Below are 7,848 nucleotides of genomic sequence, written 5' to 3'. Positions count from 1 at the left end.
GCTGCAGGGTCAAAGACAGGTTCTTTTGGAGGAGTACCAGGCTGGTCAAGCAGCCATGGCGCTTTGGCTAGGGTAACACCATCAGGTAGCAGGTCATTGCTGGGGAAAGGTGCCTCTTCCTCTGGGTCCTTGGAAATTGTAGCTGTCATGCGCCTTAGAGGAATCAGGGTGTCCTCTCCACTGGATAAGGTCTTGGCCCAGGAACAGGGGCACCCAGATGCTAGGGACTGGACGACTCCGAAGAGGTGTTCCCTCTCCCAGGAGGAATCATTCGTAGCGACCTGAAGGCGAACTGTGAGGAGGTCCTTAATGCCCCCATCAGCCCAGCAGTTGGTCAACCACTTGTCCTCGCGGATGGGGGTACTGGGAGGCACGTGGCCCCATGTGATGAGGCTCACCTCAGAACCGGTGTCCATGATGTTAGCCAGCATTTGAGGGGGAGAAGAGCTATCAAGGGGCGCAATGGTTATGGCCTCAAGGCCTATCCATTCGGAGGGCTGTCTAGAATGGACAGCTGTCTGGATTGCTATTGGTGCAGTGTGTCTTGGGCAAGATTTGAAGTTTGTGGACATGTGGCCCCGCTTGCCACAGTCCCGGGAGATCTCCTTGCTAAACTAAAGTCCCTCTTTGGCACTGCCCCTGAAGAGGGAGCAGGCTTATGGTGGGTCCCCCCCTTGGCTGGGCTTGGCTTGGCTTGTGGGGGCATGGCCCCAGTCGATTGTTTTGGGTGTATTTTCAGCCAGTTCTCAGCCTTCAAATGGCACTGTTCAGAAGAGTGCCCTAATCTGTTACAATTGCCACTTGCAAGCTTCTTTTGAGGGTGCCCATTCTTGGCGTAAGTTGACCGGAGGTGAGAGCAGGGGGACAGATCTTACGACCTAGAGAGCTGACATGAGGATGGTATGTGTCCCAGCCATCTGCCAAGTGACAGCACTCGACGAGCGTCTTGGGTACTTGTGTACAAAGGTAGGTGGCGAGGTCAGGCATGGTATAGAAGAGGAAGTCCTCGATTTGGAAACGCTCGAGGATGTCCTCTGCAATGGTTGCACATAGGGATTCTAGCCACCTCTTAAGAGCCCTGGTCTTGTGGTATGCCCACTTGGACCAGGCTTGGCCCGCCTCCTTTGGCTGACCTCACCAATGTTGTCTCCAGCACTTGGGGTAATCTCGTAGGCCTTTGTGATGGCCTGATGAAACCCTGCAAGGTTTCCTTGCACGTCCGGGGTGAGGGAATGGAAAGTGGTGGCGTCTTTTCCACCCAGATTCTTTCCCAAGATCAGTGCCACTTAGGCAGAAGAGGGCGAGTAGTTCGAGAGGACCTTCTCGATATGGTCAAGCCAGGCCTCGGGTTCGTCTTCATTCCATGGCTGGATCAAGGTGTTAAATTCTGCTGATGGTGGCCTGGGGAGAGGCTGCAGTGGGTTTTGCGCTATTGAGTTGGGCGATCTGTAGCTCATGGGCCCTTTGCATGTCTTTCTCTGTTTCTCTCTCCTTCCTTTCTCGTTCTTCCTTTTCCTCTCTCTCCTTCTTTGTGGCGTCGGCCCTCTTTAGAACCCAGTTTTGCAGGTCTCCCCACCAGTCCCAACCCCTTTCCAATACTCGAAAAATATTTGAAATCCTCGGCCTACATGGTGCTGAAATCTTGGGGCTCCAGGCTTGGATTTCGCCTCATGAAAGGCGGTACCTGGAAGGAAGGCTCGAAGGAAGAGGATTAAGAGATTATTTTAAGGGATGAGGAATGAGATTCTTCCAGGAAGGGCAATGTTTTCCCACAACCTGTCTTTGTTAGTCAGAGGTGTTACTAACACAGCTACCCTTGTTTCAATTGAATAAACGTGAATAAAGTTTATCTGGTGCATAATTGCACTCTTAGAGGCCGAGGTGACTTACCTATGTGACAGTATATATACAGGCAGTCCCCGCTTATTGGTGGCATCAGTTAACTATGTTTTGGTTTTACGACGCTTGGCTAATGATGTTATCCAGATTTTCATTGCTGGTACTAGAGTTTCATCGCCAGTAAGAGGTTTATTGGCATTGGTAGGCAGTTTATTGGTGTTGGTCGGCTGTTTATCGATGTTGGTAAGCGGTTTTTAGCGCCGGTAATCAGTTTATCGGCATCAGTAAGTGGTTTATCGCTGCCGATTAGTGCTTATGGCATCATAAACTCCATCTATTACCATAACTACTGTGGTGTTCTGGTTATTGTCAAATTTTGGTTATCAGCACTTGGCCGGGAACGAACCCCAGCCATTAACCAGGGACTGCCTGTGTATATATATATATATATATATATATATATATATATATATATATATATATATATATATATATATATATATATATATATATATATATATATATTTACGAACGACAGGTCCGGCTTACGACATTCGAGGTTACGACGCTTTTCAAATATATTTATCAGGAATTATTTCCCAGTTTACGACGCATGTTCTGGGGTTATGACACATCGTACGCCGATCCAACAGAAGAAATATGGCTCCAAAATGGCAGAATAATCCAAATTTTGAGGTTTTTTTGAAGAAAAACTCAATAAAAATGTAGTTTACATCGTTTTCAATACACCCAAAGCATTAAAAGTAAGGTTTTCTTAGGATTTTTGACGATTTTCGACGATTTTTCGGTTTACAACGATTTTCAGTTTTCAAAACAGTGTAAAAACAGAACCCTGTCGTAAACTGGGGACTGCTTGTATATATATATATATATATATATATATATATATATATATATATATATATATATATATATATATAGAATATATAGTCTATAATTGAACAAACTAAATATCTTGACAAATAAATATCTTGATACAAGGGCATACAGAAAATCACTGATAAAGACAGAGAGAGCAAAAAAAAGAAAAGACGTTAATGAAATTAAGTGATAACAGATGCTGAGTTTAACCATTCGTCGCCTGCGAATCAAAGTATTTACTTCATACAGCACTGGGCAAAAAGATGAACTTATTTAGATCTTGACCTCACCCGGTGACCTTTTGCACACCATAATATTAACTCGGTAACAACCATTGAACAAATTGCATAGACAATTAAACGTGAAACATTAATGGAAAAGGGAAGCCCATCTAGACGAAACTTGGGAAAATTATACCAAATTTAGGCATCGAACCCTTACCCATATGTACGAAGGCTCTGGAAGCAGAGTCAATTAGAGAAAAGGCATCAGGGCAGGGAGTGTGCGAGATGTGTGGAGAGGTGACAGTGAAAGCTCGACGAGACTTGTGAACTTATACAAAATTTCTGAATGCCCATAGTCCAGGTGAAATTCTAAGTCCAAGAATTTTACAATGTGCCTTTTAAGATAAAGACTCGGTCACTACTACCCATTGAAAGGTGGAAAAGTTGTACAGGTTAAAGACTAAATAAATGTATTTAAGGGGAAACATAAATTTCATTTAACCAAAATGTATAAAAGGAGAACTTGTGAAAATTTGTAAGATAGCCAACATCTGAGCACAATAAGTGAAGCTCTAGCATAGTTAATTATTGAGCAATTTGTTCTTACAGAAGTGAAAGCAAGCAGTACAACAGACAGTTTTTAAGAAGTGAATACCTTCTCCATTACACACATATATATATATATACATATATATATATATATATATATATATATATATATATATATATATATATATATATATATATACATATAAATATACCCATATATATATATATATATACAGTAAACCACCCATATTCATGCGTTCTCACATTCAGACTCACGCATTCGTGGGTTTCTGTGTGGAACATATCTACCCATTATTCGTGGAAAATTCTCCCAATCGTGGTATTTTTCACTGAGAAATATTCTCTAATTACTGTATTTTAATATAATTTTCATGAATAAATGCACTTTTTGTAATAAAACTATTAAAATAGTCAGGTATAAGCATTTTTACATGGTTTTTCTTGTGTTTAAACTATCAAAATGGGCAGTTCTAAGTGTTTTTAGAGGGGTTGTAAGCATTCGCGGAATTTAGCTATTTGCGGGGCGGGGGTGTGGTATGCATCCCCCGTGAATACGGGGGTTCACTGTATATATATGTATACATATATATACAGTATGTATATATATATATTTACATATATATATATATATATATATATATATATATATATATATATATATATATATATATATATATATATATATGCAGTAATCCTTTAATTATGTGGATCACCATTGTCCAGAACTAGATGCTATCCAACAAACCTGGACCAGGAACTAAGGCCATAAAGATACATGATATATATAAATTTTTTAAAATATGCAAAAAACTGCTCTGTTTGTTGGCAATGCTGTGTGGCCTCAGGAAGATGTTGGTAGCACTGCTTACACTTTTAAACAGACTAAGAAAGGGTTTAGGGGGTGGAGGAGGCCTGGAAAAGTTTCCAAGGTCAGGGTATTGGGTCAGATGGCTGGGTGCCATGGGAGAGGAGGGGCAGTAAGGCTGTGTAGAGGAACTCGCTCAGAGAAGGGGTTGTTTTGTAAGGTGGGTGGAGCTGAAGAGCAGTTTCCCCAGCTGTGAGAGGGTGGGAATGCAGTGTTGGATGAATGAAGAGGGCTAGGGAGATCTTTTGACTTGCTAGAGCTTGCTTCGTTTCATGTTGTTATGCTTATGATATTTTAATTTATAATTTATGGTATTCTCATTTGTATTTTTACTGTATTTTCTCATTTTTTATTTTTACAACCCAAAATATGAATGCAGTTGTGTGTTTAGGGAACATACATATGCACACACTCATTCACAGGCGTCGGTGCACTTGCTAGAGCTTATTTTGTTTAGTGTTGTTAGGCTTATGATTTTTAATTTATATTTAATACTAACCTCATTTATATTTTTACTGCATTTTCTCATTTTTTACAACCCAAAAGATAAACACAGTCTGGTGTTGGTGCACTTGCTAGGGCTTATTTTGTTTCATGTTACTCTCATGATTTTTTCATTTAAATTTTACACTTCTCATTTGTATTGTTACTGTATTTTCTAATTTTTTTTTTATTTTTACACCCCAAAAGGTAAACACTATACAGTATATGGGCCATTTTCACTAGATACAAATATTTTTATAGTCACAATGTCGTTTTGACTTCTTGATATCCTCATACTCTATGTCTATAAGACTGAAGTCCAGATTGAAATAAGTGAAGAAACTTTCCCTTCTGTGTTGAGATTTGAACTCTCTCTCTTTCTCTCTCTCTCTCCCTTAGTAAAAGTAGGAATATCATTTAACCCACTGTGTCAGTCTACGTAAAAATGCTCTAAAATACGATGTTATGATTGTAAGGATGGGTGTATTTTAAGTATAGTAAAATGTAACTGAATTCTATAGATACAGATATGAGCCTTAACAGATTTATATCCACAAAGATGGGTATAAATCTGTTTAAGCTCATACCTGCATCTATGGAATTCAGTTACTTTTTTCTATACCTGAAATATACCCCTCCTCACCATCGTAACATTTTGTTTTAGAGGGTTTTTACTTTTTTAGGTTGGCGTATATAAAAATTCTGCCAGTCACTAGCACTATATATACATGCATTTTCAGTAGTATCAAATACAGTACCACTCTTTTTTATTTCTTCTAACTTATTTACGGACGTTGGAGATTTTTTACCCCAAGACTTAAATCAAGGTTGGAAATAAATGAAAGTCTTTTTCTCCCATGCTTGGAAGAGTGAGATTATCCCTTTATCAACGATATTACAAAGAAGAATAGAAATGTATTTCAGCCGATGAATACTGTACTCACCAGTGCATGTGACATATTCAGGGACATTTTGCAAAAGCTAAAATATATGTTTACTGTATGATGTTGCGATAGTGCTAAATTGCATAAGATACTCAGTTTTGTCGTACAGTGTAATCCTCAACACGAGAACATATGAGATCAAAGAGACAGAACTGGGTACTGACTAATATATTTACCTGGGCAAAGGTATATATACTGTACACTCGGCAAGAAAAGTGAGGATACAGTTTTCATTAGATTTCGTTCATCGAATTTTAATTTTTTTTTTCTTACAGAAAACACATAATCTCGGTAAATTTACTCTAGAATATGAAAATACAATGCAAATTATATCATATATATTAAATCTGCAAAACAAAAACGTTTAGATACTTAAAACCACCATGGATGTCCGAAGTAATCAGAATTTCTCAGATGACTTCGTTCATAGAGATCTAAAAGATAGTGTATGGATATCTCGGTGTAGTAGTTTATCAGAACGGCAATATTTACTCATTTTCCGTTATGCGTATTGCATCATCATACGCGGTAATGATAACTTATTTAATTTTTACACATTCATATTTATATTTCACGGTGTTAAAGGTCAGCTGGAATTAATGGCAGCAAATGATGTGACAGCTAGGGTAGGTTGACCAAATCTATTTAAATCCGCAAGAGCGTTCTCTATGATGTGCGGAGTACGGGAAAACACAAGTAACTTGATGTTTCTTGACGTTGCCATAGTTTCTCTCTCTCTCTCTCTCTCTCTCTCTCTCTCTCCATCTCCATTGCTGAAAAATATTATACAAATATAGTATCGCTCACTCTCCAAAAGAAAAAAAATAATAAAATAAGTAGCGCTACATATAGGCCTAGGCTTACACAACAGCAACTCTCTCTCTCTCTCTCTCTCTCTCTCTCTCTCTCTCTCTCTCCATTGATAAAACATACTATACAAGTATAGTATCGCTCAATCTCTAAATAAAAAAAAAATAATGAAATGAGTAGCTCTACATATAGGCCTAGGCTTACACAACAGCAACTCTCTCTCTCTCTCTCTCTCTCTCTCTCTCTCTCTCTCTCTCTCTCTCTCTCTCTCTCTCCATTGATAAAACATACTATACAAGTATAGTATCGCTCAATCTCTAAATAAAAAAAAAAATAATGAAATGAGTAGCTCTACATATAGGCCTAGGCGTACACAACAGCAACTTTCTCTCTCTCTCTCTCTCTCTCTCTCTCTCTCTCTCTCTCTCTCTCTCTCTCTCTCTCATCATAACATTGCATTCGTTCCTTTATTGTTCCCCATGTTTTTCGTTGGACATTGCTCAAATTTAACTCTTGATTTCATTATGGAAGATCGCGTTTCCGATTACGCAAGCATTCCGTTCATTGTGGTGTCATAAATTCATTAAGTAAGGTTCATTGGTAGGTTATGTCGAAAAATGTTTATTTTGCTCAGAACTGTCGCTGCAAATTACAACTTAAACGAATACTGTAAAGCTTACCACTGCATTTACGTATCAATGATTTCAGAACCGTAGAATATGATTGAAAGGTATACGAGGTCTAGCAAAAAGCAAACACATCAAGACTGAAGCTCCTCCCCCTTCTAAAGTTGCCAGATGTCGCATTAATTAGCAATATATGTCCGAAGATTAAAAAAACTGTATCCTCACTTTCCTTGCCGAGTGTACATAGTAGCGTGCGGACGGAAACGAAGTGCCCTACCTTAGACTGCCCTGACCCGCACGCTGAGTGAGAGCAATTTGTGTTTGTTAACAGTCAATCAGATAGCAATAATAAGAGACATAATGAACAATTGCGCTATTATATATTGCACATCACTTTACGAAATTTATCGTTCAGATCATATTTCTTTTTTTATAGTCCATATATTAATTAGTTTGAGATACTTTTTTTACAACTTGAAAAGAGGAATCAATTACAGCGAGTAAAAAATAAAACTGCACGAAAATTCCTCTTCTGATGCTGGGTTTTAAGCATTTTGTCCGAATTATTATGAAATATCCCATTATGTTTAGATAGGAACAGAACT

The 7,848-nt window shown here is 38.6% G+C and overlaps 1 protein-coding gene across 9 annotated transcripts in view; it reads left to right on the top strand.

Annotated features, from left to right (window-relative positions):
• Trpm (transient receptor potential cation channel, subfamily M) overlaps positions 1-7,848 on the top strand; it is a 340,295-nt gene that overhangs the window by 216,330 nt on the left and 116,117 nt on the right. The window lies entirely within an intron of this gene.

The sequence above is a fragment of the Macrobrachium rosenbergii genome, chromosome 11 (genome assembly GCF_040412425.1).
Source record: "Macrobrachium rosenbergii isolate ZJJX-2024 chromosome 11, ASM4041242v1, whole genome shotgun sequence".
NCBI classification, from domain to species: domain Eukaryota; kingdom Metazoa; phylum Arthropoda; class Malacostraca; order Decapoda; family Palaemonidae; genus Macrobrachium; species Macrobrachium rosenbergii.
Note: the sequence above shows the minus strand (reverse complement) of the source record. Positions and strands in the feature narration are given on the sequence as shown.